Source organism: Cajanus cajan, chromosome 11 (assembly GCF_000230855.2).
Source record: "Cajanus cajan strain Asha chromosome 11, NIPB_CcT2T_4, whole genome shotgun sequence".
Lineage (NCBI taxonomy): Eukaryota > Viridiplantae > Streptophyta > Magnoliopsida > Fabales > Fabaceae > Cajanus > Cajanus cajan.
In genome coordinates, this window is record NC_138527.1 from 25,841,031 (window position 1) to 25,856,218 (window position 15,188).

At 25.7% G+C, this 15,188-nt stretch overlaps 1 pseudogene; it reads right to left on the bottom strand.

Annotated features, from left to right (window-relative positions):
* Positions 1 to 12,098: 12,098 nt before the first annotated feature.
* LOC145953474 (uncharacterized) lies at positions 12,099 to 15,188 on the bottom strand (annotated as a pseudogene).

Sequence of the window (15,188 nt, forward strand, 5' to 3'; positions counted from 1 at the left end):
AATAATAATAATAATCAATAGACAAATCTTTTACTGATATATTATTTTTATAAAAAAATTTACTAAAATGGAACCCGACTGAACTAGCACCGTTCACTGTTGAAGATCGTTGATTTTGGCTGTTGGAATTTAGTTCCTAAGAAATCAAATTCTGAGCAACGTTTTATTTATTTATTTACATTTTGGATTTAGGTTATATTATATTAATTATAAAAAATAAATTAAAATATATAACAATTTTAAAAAATATGTAAGGAATAAATAAAATTTGTATAATAATATTTAATAAAAATCAAATGTTAAAAAGTTAATAAGTTATAATGTTAATAAATAATAAATTTAATAAGTTATATTTATAAAAAAATTAAATTTAATAAATAATATTTATAATAAATTATTTTGAAAATATTATTGAAAATTAATAAATAATATTTATAATAAGTTTTATTTATATTTTTTTAAAGAAAAGAAATTTAAATTTGTAAAAAATTTAAGAAATATGTAATTATTAAATAATAAATTATAGGCTAAAAACCTATTTCGTTCCTTATAATCTTTTTTTGTTTCAATTTAGTCCCTCGTTAATTTTTTGTCTCAATTTGGTCTCAAATTAATTAATTAGTTTCAATTTAGTCTCAAATTAATTAATTAGTTTCAATGTGGGACTTCCGTCCAAATTATTTAAACGGAGTTAACTTTTGGCCACGTGAATGCATACGTGGCATCCACGTGGATAAGAATTTTTTTTGAAAACACCTGGAACCGGAACGGCCCGTTCTAAAACCGGAACGGGCTGTTCTGAAACAGGAACAGGCCGTTCTGGTTGCAAAATTAAAACACCACCAGTGAAGCAGAACGGGCCGTTCTAAAACCAGAACGGCCAGTTCTGCTTTCAGAACGGCCCGTTCCACAACTGTGAATAAAATATTCTTTACTTAATTGTGTTTTTGATATTATAATTATGCAATTTTGATCTCTAAGGTTTTAATTGAGTAATTTCAGTCCTTAAAAGATTATAGTTGTGTAATTTTAGTCTCACAATTTTTAATTGAACAATTTTAATCTCTCAAATATCATAATTGTGCAATTTTAGTCTTTCTTATTAAAAATTTAATAATTTTAAAATTTTAATATATATATATATAATGTTTTAAAACTATATAATTATTTGTTTATTTAAATTAACGTATATTATTATTTTTTTAATGTATCAAATGATATATATTTATTATTAGTAAATAAATAAAATTTATATATTATTAGTATTTTAATATTACTGATAAATTAATATCAATAATATTTTTACTATATTTATAAATAACTAATAATTTGATAAATATAACGTAATATATATTAATATATTTTTACAAAAATATAAATATATAAGATCAGATATATATTTCTAATTAATATACTTATATTTTTGTAAAAGTATATTAATATATAACAAGTTATATTTATCAAATTATTAGTTTATCTATAAATATATTAATAATATTATTGATATAATATCAAAAATTATAATATACATTAATTTGAATAGATAAATAATTATTTAATTTTAAAATATTATATATATATATATATATATATATTAAAATTATTAATTTTTAATGGGAGAAACAAAAATCATACTATTATGATATTCGAGGGACTAAAATTGTCCAATTAAAAATTGAAGGACCAAAATCGTGCAATTGTAATTCTTTAAGAACTAAAATTATGCAATTAAAATCTTGGAGATCACAAAACTGCACAATTGTAATACTTGAGAGATAAAAAATACAATTAAACCAATATTCTTGATTAATTTATTTAAAAATATAATAATTTTGAAAAATATTTTTTTATGGTAAAAATATTAAAATTACTTATTTTTATAAAATATAATTATCTTATAAATAGAGTAATAATTTTTTCTTTTTCTCTTTCTGTTTGAAAAAATATTTAAATATCACTTTATAATTTTTTGCAACTTATTTAAGATTAAAAGAATAAAATGATAAAAATTAATAAGATAAACATAATAAAATAAAATATAAAAAAATATTAATATATTTATTTTATTATATATAATAACATAATAAAAATATAATTAATAATATATATTTTATAAAATTATTAATATTTTATATATAAAAATATAAAATAAAACCGGAACTGCCCGTTCTAAAACCAGAACCGGCCGTTCTGGTTGCATTTTCGGTGTGTTAATTTTGTACCTGGAACGGGCCGTTCCGGATGCAAAATTAACACACCAAATGTGCACCCAGAACGGCCCGTTCCGATTTCAGAACGGGCCGTTCTGGGTACAGGTGTTTTCAAAAAAATTCTCGTCCACGTGGCATCCACGTATGCATCTACGTGGCATTCACGTGGCCAAAAATTAACACCGTTAAAGCAATTTGGACGGAAAGTCTCACATTGAAACCAATTAATTAATTTGGGACTAAATTGAAACCAATTAATTAGTTTGAGACCAAATTGAGACCAAAAATTAGTGAGAGACTAAATTGAAACAAAAAAAGATTATAAGGGACCAAAATAGGTTTTTAGCCTAAATTATATTTATAATAAAATTGAAATTTTAAAAAGTTAATAAGTTATAATGTTAATAAATAATAAATTTAATTATTTATATTTATAATAAATATTATATTTAATAAATTATATTTATAATTAATTTTTTTGTTAAATTGAAATTTAATATTTATTATAATTATAACTTATTACATTTTTTTCTTAACATTATAACTTATTAACTTTTCTAAATTTGAATTTTATTATAAATATAATTTATTATTTAATTATTATATATTTTTCAAAATTATAAAAATTTAAAATTCTTTTTTTAAAATTAAATATAAATATTAATTATTATTTATTAAATTCTAATTTTAATTTCAATATAACTTATTATAAATATTATTTAGTAAAATTAAAATTTATTATAAATATATCTTATTAAATTTATTATTTATTAACATTATAAGTAATTAAATTTTTAAAATTTGATTTTTATTAAATATTATTATACAAATTTTATTTATTCCTTACATATTTTTTAAAATTGTTATATATTTTAATTTATTTTTTATAATTAATATAATATAACCTAAACCCAAAACGTAAAAAAATAATATATATATATATATATATATATATATATATATATATATATATAACGCTGCTCAGAATTCGGTTCCCTGGGAACCGAATTCTGATAGCTAAAATCAACGAGGCCAGCGATTGAGAAGCTTAGAATTCGGTTTTTCGGGAACCGAATTCTAAGCTTGAACAGTAAATGGTGGTAGTTCAGTAAATAATGTCTTCAGGGTTCTATTTTAGTAAAAAAAATTTAAAAAAATAATATATCAGTAAAAAATTCTTTTAAATTCTAACATTGGGTATTGTTTGTCCCTGTGACTTATTTATGGTAATTGCAAAATTTAGTTTTATAGGAAATTGCTTCCTAATAAGTATAAAGAAAAATCTTGTACTTTCTGTTGTCTTATGTTTAATCTTAGGCAAAAAAACTCTCTTTTGAGCATTATGATCTGTTAAGATTTTAACATCCAACATATTCTTAAAGAATTCACGGCATAGTAACCTTGTTACATTACATAAGCTAGTTTTAGGATCTATGTTTCGCAACAACATCAACGACACACCTTTTTTAACCTTTAAATTGTGTGGTGTATGAATTGTCACTATAAAGTAAAATTAGTTTTATGGATAAATTATTGGAAGTGTATACAATAAATAAAGGGAATAGGTTATTTTGGTTTCCACTTTTCTCTTGGATATTTGTATCCTTCAATTATGTTACAATTTATTTTGTTAATGTACTGTTTAAAAGATAAAAAAATTTATTTTAATCAATCCACTCCAAATATAACCGCACATAACCACTCTTTGATATAGCATCTAAAAGATAAAAAAATGAAAAAAAAAAATAATTCACTCCAAATGTAATTGCACAGTAACTGCTCACTCTTCTTATTATTAAGAATTCATTACACACCATCCCATTTCTCATGCTTCTCTTTTTCTCACTCTTGAACCATTTTCTTCTCCCGCTAATTCTAATCTCACTCTTGAACCATTTTCTTCTCCTGCTAATTCTAAATGACTTTGTTATTTAATTCAACCTTACTTCCTATGCACTACCACCCCTTTTCTCCCTCATTTTTGTTTCCTTTATAAGTTTTAGATCATAAAGTCTCTTTCCTTTGATTCCTAATGAACAAAAACCATATTGACCAGGATTATGGTAACGGCAACTGGGTTATCAATGTGAGTTTTAAGATTTAATTTGTCTTTAATGGTTGGTTTTATTTTTCTTCATAAATTTTCAACTTCTATGTTTTTAATGATTTGTTCTAAAGCTTCATACTTTATTAAAATCTCACTACATTCTTCTCTATAAATTCTTCTTTTCACTATAAAATTCTATTTGCAAGAAGTATAAAGAACGAGCGAAACCTTTTGTTTCATTATCAACACTTCTTTTTTAGAGTAGTTAGAATGATGAGAAGGATGACATTGCATATACTCTTTGATTTGTTGGCTATTAACAAAATGATATAAACAATTAATTCTTTGACGACTTTGAATATATGTTCAACTTTTTTTTTCTTTACATGCTTTCTATTAGTATGAATTAATTGCATGCTTAATTCATTGAAGTTTTCAAAATTCTATGCAAAAGAGATATTTTTTTTTAGTTTCTTGAATATTTAGAAATCTATATTGTATTTTAGCTTAAAATATAGAAGAAAAAAAATTTTAACTAATTTTTCCGGGTAATTCCATATTCATTTATGAGATTTTGTTCTTTATTATTTATTTTTAAATTATTTATTAATTTTTCTTTTGATATAGTTAAATTTAAAGTTTCTAAATTACATTTTTTTTTATTTTTTTTAGGTTCTACAATCATGATTATTTTTATTTTTGTAATGATGAATATATTTATTTTTTTAAAAAATAAATAAATTATTTATGCAATTACATTGATTCTTTCTTTGTCTTTTTAATTATCCCCAAAATGATTGATTTTCTTTACGAAGCTAAAAAAAATACATATTTTTAGAATATTGATTTCATCTCTATTGTGCATCTCTGTGTAAAACATTGAAGAATCTGAAGATTATTAAAACATTTTTAATTTTTAAGAATCTTTGTGTTATGATATTTACTCTCACGTACTATAATTGATTTTTCTTTTACAACTTTTAAGAATCTTTGTAAATAGTTTTAATTTTGTTGTTGTTATTGTTTCAGTTAGAGACATTAATCATTAATATAAATGAGTGTTCATGCTTTGTAAATTATTAGAAAAAGGTAGGCACTTGCTTATACTTGAAGGTGCAAATTAGAGGTTGCAGTTGTTTAAAGCAAATTTGTTAGAGTTTGATTCTATTGCGAGGTGTAGGTAGTTATTATAATGTCAATTAATTCATTTGTTATTTCCCTTCCTTTTTTTTATTTTAATTTTTAATTTTTTCTTTGTGAATAACCATACTTTGATCTTATTTTTTTAAATTCACTTATGATATTTGTCTCATTTATTCATTTTTAGACTATTTAGTTATTTATTGATATAGTTGATTTGTTATTTCTATAGTGGATTTTTTTTAATTAAATCATTTTTTAGGATTTTTCTTTTATTCACAGTTGTTTCGTATTCTAATTTTTTTATTCTTTCTTTATACTTTTTCTATTGGACCGAATTAAATGAATGTTTAACTCTTTCTATAATTTTTAAAATTCTATATGGTAGTAGATATACTTTTTTAGTTTCTCAATATTTAAATATTTATATTATATTTTAGTATCTATAACATATTAAAATATATGTCTATATATAACATCCATAATTAATAATTAATAATTAATAATTAATAATTTATAATCTATAATCTATAATCTATAATTTATAATTTATCAAATTTATAATATATAATTTATATCTATAATATTTATAATAATAGATAAAAGAGATTAAAACATGTGATTATTTTATAATAAAATTAATTTTCATAACTTTACCGTACATATTCTTTACTTTCTTAAAAGTGTTCCATTTTTACCCGGCAAAAAATCTCTTTTTGCTTACATTTTTTTTTATATTTATTTATTTAAAAAATGTTGTGTGTTTAACTGATTATCATGTATGTATTGTTGTATGTAACTTTTTTCATGCATTTTTTTTTGTCAAACTTGGTATATGTTATTTGAAGTTTTTTTTTTTAGTAGATGTTACTAACACTATTTTTTTTTTTTTGCAGATGACTAACATTCTTTTTTTCTTTTGTGGCAAAGGGCTAACATGCTATTTTTTTGTTGGATAACATTCTATTTTGTGTGCAAGATGTATCATTTTTTTTGGAAATGTATTTTTGATAGCAGACATGTAATTATTAACATATTTATTTATTTATTGTTATTTTTTTATTATATTCATTTTCAATAATATCACATATATTTTTTTAGGAGAGTTACTTTAAAAAGTTATGAAATATTTGAAAAGATAAGTATTCCCTTACAACAATTGATCCAATTTTAATGTGACATCTTCATATTGTGTTTTTGGTAATACTTTAATTTTAAATTTCTTTGTTGTATGTTCATCCTCTTAAAATATATTCTATTGAATGGAGTTCTGTAATAATAACAAATAAAACTCAACTTTAAAAATAAAAAAAAGAAGAAGTTATTGTCTCAAAAGGTAGAAAGATAATATAATAATATGATTAATTGAAATTGGATCCATTATTAAATTTATCAGATCAGTGCATTAGAGTTAAATTAATAAATTACTAATTTATCTACATAATTTTATTTTTATTATTTATTTTTAAATTATTATAAATATATATATATATATATTTATAATTATAAATTTTAATAAAATTCATATCATATTTAAAACAAATTGTAATTAATATAATACTAATAAAATAATTAAATTATAGATTAGTTAAATTAAATAAATTAATATATAATTTTAAATTAAAATATACTATTTAAATTATTTAAGTTCAGTGTAATAACAAAACATATTATTTTAGTAATTATTAAAGTATTAGATAATCACATTCACTTAATCATAAGTTTTATCTTGTCTAAAATTATTTTATTTTTATTTTGTATAAAAAATAAAAAAGTATTTCATTATAAAAATTTAGTCTCAAAATAAATAAAATATAATTTAATATAACTATATATAATTATATATTATATTTTTTAAATATATAATGTCACCCCCTAAAAATATTTTTTATATATATATATATATATAAAATGTCACTATTAAGTACGGACAACACATGCTTCTAGGTTAATGACTTGATGGGTTTATATGCAGGGGTGGGTGGTGGTGGTGTGTTTTGTAGTCGCGATTTTGTTTATGTTTTTAGTGAACATTGGGCTCTAGTCTGTTGTGCATGCAAAATTATGGGCGATCTTCATTGGGGTTGCAATTGTTTTGGGGAGAGGATTTTGAACTTTCCTGATCGAATTTGATTCCTTGACTACAATTACCCTAATAAAAAATGGGTTGATGGTGATTTTCTTTAACATTGTATTTAGGCATGGTAATGGGGGCAGATTTTATATTTTTTGTCTCGTAAATTTAAATCGTTTTTATCCTTGAAATACATTGGGAATAAAATTCAGATATCCATCTCAGCCTTTGACGGGGTTTGGGTTTTTTTGTCCCGCTCCTATTCCGATCTTGATATATATATATATATATATATATATATATATATATATATGTATACAGATAATTTTTTTAATTATATTATTAAGCGGGGCGGGGGCAAGTACGGAGTGAGGGCATGTATTAATATCCCCGTCTCCATCCCCGATTTTACTAACCAGGAAAAATCGAGTCAAAACCTGAATCCGGTTAACATGAATTTTTCCCGTCCAAATTGGGACGGGTTCAGACAGATATCCACGGGGCCGGATTAGAATGCAATGCCTAATTTTATTCTTTATGAAACCAATCATGTAGTATACAAATTAGTTAAGTTTGATTTGTCTCTTTATGAAAAATTGAAAGTTTTTGATGTATTATTCTTCCTTTCCTTTTCTTTAACTATTCAAGTTGATGAATATTTTTGTATTGAACCTTGTGGTTCTTAATTGATTTTTATTGGGATTTTTAATCCTTTCAATTCACAAAAAAAATGTTATTATTAAGTAACTAAGTATATTCCTATTAACATCACTTTTAATATACTTTTTACTCAAAATACTTAATAATTGAAACTATCTAAAAAAGAAAATCATCTCACACCTCATGGTTTCCAACAACATAACACTATAACAACAATGCACACACACATATATATATATATATATATATATATATATATATATTGATATACATTAAAATAAAAATAATATGTAGATAAATAAAATGTATTTGTATACTTAAACACAATAAAGTTACCTGGCATAATGATAAGCTATGCTATAACAAAATAGGGGAGTCCAGCTCAAGTCTAATTGATGTCAAATTTTGAAAATTTTATGTGGATGTGGTTAGTGAAGAGGCTTTGAATGAGCGTTGTAGCAAGAATTTTGGATGCCTGATTCGCTCATACCAATTTGCTCACATCATCAACAAGTTTCATGCATACTCGATTTGAAAATCAAATCGACTACAAACACAATATTGGTTCCTAGTTAGGTTGGTATGAGTCATGTTTTTAAACTTCGAATAGTGGGCTCATCGTACTCAATCATCATAATGCAATTATACAAGTTTATCTTAATATTTATAAGTTAGAATTCTAATATGGTATAAAGAGCATGTTGATCCATAACCATGGCTTTGGCACCATAACCTATTTCTACCCACCCTCGCTCTCTCAACATTCTTTCCTCTTCTACAATTACTACCTTCTCTCTCACAATCAGTGAAAAGTTGACAAAGAACAATTTTCTCTACAACAAATTGATCCATCCATCAAAGGTCACTAATTACATTGTTTCTTGGTGAATCCACAAATTTAACTAGGATTCCTAATGGAAGAAGATCACGATGCTAGAAATATCAATTCATTATAACAAGATTTGCTCCTTGTATTGGCTTTAATTGTTGATTGCAACGTTGAATCTCTCTCACATCATTGGATGTGTTCCCTCTTGGCAACTATAGGACAAATTACACATTCACTTCAATGCACACACATGTGTATATTCTTAGATGCTTCACATTGAATTGTACTCGAAGAAGGAGGATTGACCAATATTGAAATATGTTCTATGTATCAAAGCCATTTTTAACAGACTTTCATTCATTGGCAATCTTGTTTTGGTCCAAGAACAATTGGATGTTATTATTGAAGGCCTTTAGAATGAGTATGATTCATTAATAAATTTCGTCACCAGTAGATTGGAACCCTACAATCTTGATGAGCTTGAACCACTCATATTGGGTCAAGAAATGCAATTGGAACGATATTACAAGAACACAACTATTACAACCATTGGTTATCTTTCTTAGTCTACCTCAAAAGAAGATTTCATCTTTGAATCGAAGCAACCTTAGGCCAATGTTATGAATAATTCATAGCTATATTATGCAAAGACTAACCATCAACAAGGGAGAAATTGAAAAGGAAATGGTCACGACTGTGAACATGGCTAAAAAGGTCATGGCTACATTTAGTGTCAAGTCTATTACAAGTTCAACTATAATGCTTCAATTTTTTTTATCACATATATAACCCTAACTATGCTCTTTACCTCAACATTCTTGGTCAAGGTTACAATTCCAATCTCATGTTGAACCACTTTTAGTAGTTTGGGAATAATTTTGGTTCAATAAGCAATTAAAAAACAATTATGGTGTGAGTAACAATGCTTCCTTCAATAACAATTTTATAGTGACACCAAAGGCCTTCATCTCCACCACCATTAACAATGTCTCCTCGGGTTGGCATCATGATTTAAGAGTTTCATGTGACTCCTTAATAGTTTAACATCTAATAGTCCACTCCATATGAAGGTCCAAATTAGTTGCTTGTTAGAAATGGACAAGGCCTCCCCATATCAAGTTCAACTTAGTTTCCTTCTACCATTAATCTTAGGTTTCAACTTGCTTTTTATAATTTGTTACGTGTTTCTATCACTACAAATATTGTTACTATAAGTTAGTTTTCCAAAGATAATAATGTCTTATTTGAATTTCATCCTAAAATCTACCTTGTGAAATGCCATGGTTCCAATGAAGTCTTTCAAGCTGAACTTGGCCAAGATGGAGTTTATAAGTTCACCAATATTTAGAACCTAAGCAAACAACATATAGTTTCCCTGTTGTAAATACTATTAATTTTGTTATTATATGGCATTGCAAGTTAGGCCATCCAAACAAAGACACTTTGCACCTTGTATTACAACATTACAATGTTTCTAATTTTAATAAAAATGAGTTTGAGTTGTGTTATTTATTTTATAACTAGCGGGGCCGAGGCACTTCGTGTCTCTATATGTATTTTATCTTCAAATTTAAAATAACTCATGGAATGAATGAAATCATTTGTTGACATATAATCATATAAATAATTTTATACTATTTATATGATTGATTTAATCATTGTTTATTGATGAAGTGCATATTAATTGCTTTGTAATATTGTAAAGTTTTAAATATTTGTCAACTTTTTAAACTTTATGTCTTTATTGTTTTTTATTTAATAAATACAATTTAATTTTATGCTTTATTTATTTTATATATAACAATGACTAAAATATAAGATAAAATTTATGTTCTACATAGTTATATTTTTAAGCATCGATTAAAGTAATATATATATATATATATATATATATATATATTATACAACATGATGTTTTGCAATCATAAAATTTTCTTAATATGAAGACCAAATAATGATTTTGCTTAAGGACGATTTTTAGCTTTCCTGTAATTTATGAAAGAAATTAAATGTCATTTTGTTATTATTTTTAGTTAACATAACATGAAATAAAACATATATAATAATTAATAAATAATTGAATTGAATAATCTCATACCTTTCGAGAATAAATTTGAATTGTTTATAGAATACATCATCCATAATTTCTTTGACTTTAAAAAACTACAAAAAAAAATAATACAATGTCAAGTATCAATATGAAATATAGAACATTTCATGTAAATTTTTATAGTTTATGAAAGAAATAATCACAACCTAAAAAATGGAGATATTTTGTTTTGCATGAAAGTTGTTAATATGACAAATATTACTTGATGTTGCATTTTCAAGTGTTCTAATATTGTGAAAAAATATGAGTTAGAATTGATTTAAATGAGAAAATATTACAACTATATTTTTATATCTATCAATTTGTCACATATAAAATATATTATTATAACCATATTATTATATTACCTTTATAATTTTTGAGACAATAATTCTTTTTTCACCATTTTTCAAAGTTAGGTTTTATCTACTATTACTGTAAAACTCCATCAAATAGAATATACTTTTGAACGATGAACCTGCAACAAAGAAATTTAAAATTAAATAAATAAGCAATAAAAAAATACGAAAATGTCATTTTTAAATTAAATTGAACCTTGTTGTTAATGATAGAAATTGTTGAGAGTGAATACCGGTCCTTCCAAATATTTTATAATTTTTCAAAGTCATCCTCTTAGTAAATATAAGTAATATAATGAAAAATAGATGATAATAAAGTTTCATAATAAAAAGTGAATAAATATGTTATCACTTACCTGCTTGTCAAAATACATGTTCAAATTCTTTCTATTGATCTCTTCATATAACTGGAAGATCTCCTTGAATCTTAATTTGACTGTAGATAAAATATAAGAGAAACAAATTTTAGTTTTTGTATATCATTATCAAATATTAAGCTAAATTTATAAATATTATAAATTAAAAGGGACAACACTTGATTTTGAGATAACAAAATTTGTTTTAAAATAATATTTTTTGTAAAGTTTCCATCTTCCCCTTCAAGTTTTCCTTCTTTAATAAGAATTTTCGTTGATGCTTGAGAAACACCTCTTGACAAAGCAACATATAATTGACCATGACTAAAAAATGTCACGGAAGATAAATTTCAACATTAGGTATTGTTTGTCCCTATGACTTATTTATGGTAATTACAAAACTTAGTTTCATAGGAAATTGCTTCCTAATAAGTATAAAGGGAAGTCTTGTACTTTCTGTGTTCTTATGTTTAATCCTGGGCAAAAAGCTCTCTTTCCAGCATTATGACCTGTTAAGATTTCATCTAACATATTCATAAAGAATCCACGGCATAGTAACCTTATTCCATTACATAAGCCAACTTTAGGATCTATGTTTCGCAACGACATTAACGGTGCACCTTTTTTAACCTTTAGATTATGTGGTGGCAAACCACCTGGAGTAATAGAGTGCAAGTATTCTTGTTGATATAAGTTGTGTGTGTCCCCTTCAACCTCGTCAAATGATAACAAATCACGTTCTTCTCCTAGGAAATGTTTGATGATGCTTTCATTTATTTTTTGAACATCCTCATTTTTTGGTGTTAGTATGACTCTTTTTACCATATAAGATGCATCCCATGTATGAGATTCTTATTGGGGAAATGTATGACGAATAAGTTTTTGTATTGAATTTTCCTCTTCCCATGTTATTTCAATTTGATGGGGTACTTTTACCATATCATCATATTTGGTAGGTTCAGCACCATCTCCAATGCGCATTAGATATTCTACAAAATTATGATCTTGTAATGATCGCATGTTTTGTCTCAAATGTAAAACCTTTGTGATAGGCCATAAATGAGACTTAACAATACATGCATATATCATTTGTGCCTTAGTACCCTTTTGAACAACAAGAAGCACCTGACGAAAATTCCCTCCCAATAAAAATATTACCACCAAATGGAGCATCACAATTTAGAATATCCTTTAATGATCTGTCTAATGCTTCCAAAGCATATCTATTTGTCATGGGTGCTTCATCCCAAATGATTGCTGTTATTTCTCTAATTAGATTGGCAAGATCAGATTGTTTACTTATTGAATAAAATGAATCTGTCTCTACATTGATTGATATCTTAAATCGAGAATGTGCAGTTTGACCACCAGGTAATAGTGTTGTAGCTATACCAGGTGAGACAGTTGCTAAAACAATTTGTCCCTTACTTCTCAAATTTGCAATTAAAGTGCGATAAAGGAATGATTTACCTGTTCCTCCTGGTCCATCCATAAAAAAAACTTGACTTTGTTTATTGTTGATAACATCCATAATGGTATTGAATGCAAATAATTGATCATTATTTAATTTATGCACATATTCCACATCTTCATTATCTACTTGGATGGATAAATCCTCTTGTATAACCCTTTGACATCAAAGAACTTTGAATATTCTTGGGGGTTCGTTCCTTTTCCTTCCCCACCATGCATTCCCCTCTTGTGTCTCGCTTAAATTTTCACCAATGTTGTCATTTGTTTCTGTTTTTAATCAACTTGTTGTGCCCCGTTTGGGTGAATTTCTCTAATGTGTTGTGATTGATGCCTTGGTGGTTGCAATTTAGGAACTTGGGAATGCCCACTACGATTATATTCCCTTGTCTCTATTTTTCATCAACTTTGAGTTTCCTATGTAGTTGAGTTGTTTTGTTGTGTTGGAATTGGTGTCTCCGTGGTTGCAATTTAGGAACTTTGCATGCAAGTATTAGACGCGTTTTATATTTTCTAGACATTAATGCATTGCATTTTCATTTAATACTTTTTTAATAAGTTCGTAGCAGGATTTGAAGGAATATATTATAAAATTACCTTCATACTACTTTTATTTTCTAATTAATAATCAATTAAAGTATATGTCTTATAAAAATTATCTCTCAAAATTAATATTCAATCTTTCTCTGGACTAATTAGAGTACATGTTTATTAAAGAGTTTATAATTATATCAAATTAAGATAACAAACTGTAGTTAAGAGTATTTTTGTTTAAAAATAATTAATATGTGAGATAATGTGTAGAATTTTTATATAAATAAACAAATAACTATTCTAAGTTTGGCAGGAATAACCATTGTTCACAATTTGGTCTTATAAATAGGAAATGTAACACTGTAAGTTGTGGAAGTGTTATAATTATTTTAAATCATTTTATGTTATTAAGTTGAGTTGTTAATTAGTATTGAAAGATTATGAGGCTTGAGAATCCTTTAGGAGTTTTAGTGGTGTTAAGGGTTTCTTTAAAGAAAAGGTTTAATTGGCCTCGAGAGGAAGAGTATATAAGGTTTTTGTTTTAAATAGTGTTTCATAAACTCTTTTCCTTAGCATTCTAAAGAGGGGATTCTAGAGAGAGGTGCACTAGTTCGTGAGTTTCCAACTCTATATCTTCTTTTCTTTATTTTCTAATCCTTATTAGAAGTTGTGTTATTGTTGGATTTAGGTTAGTAGTAGCTAGAATCTTGTGGTTGATTCATTAGAGTGAGGTGCAAAACCTTGGGTTCTCTTCCCCTTCCTCGATTCTCTTCGGTTCCGAGGTAAGGGGAGCTAGATTCTTACTTCTAGTGAAACTACTGAGTTGCTAAATGATGTGTTGGTTGTATGTTGTATGAATTCCTTTTCAATTCATGGTTGTATGTGGATCAAATCAGAGTGAAATGTAGCGAGAGTTGGGGTTTTGGATTCTTAATGAAGAATGTGGTGAATTGATTTATGGTTTCACGTTGATTATAAGTGCATATATGTGTTGGTTGTAATGTATGCTGTATGTAAGTGTTGTTTGATGTTGCATGTCTTGAATCTTTGTTGGATTTTAGATGTTGAGGCAAAATCAAGGTCTGCATGTGCAGAATTTTAATATTTCATTGGGCATTGAGCGTTGTTCTAACTTGATATTCTTTGTCTCAATCATGTTGGGCGTAGGATCAGTGGCACTGAACGTGAGGAGAGAGACTTGTCTTGGGTTGGCATGGTGTTAGGCGTGAGAACCTTGAGAGGTCTCTAACTTGGTGACGTCGAACCCAAAGTTGAGTGCTAGCCAGCGTGGCCAAGCCTAAGCTATCTACCTGGATGATATCAAATGTGAATCAGATAGAGACTCTCTGCTTGAGGTGGGATTGGGCGAGGTACTTTACCATGCCAGGCATGAGGTCTTAGAGACCTCTGTCTTAGCCAT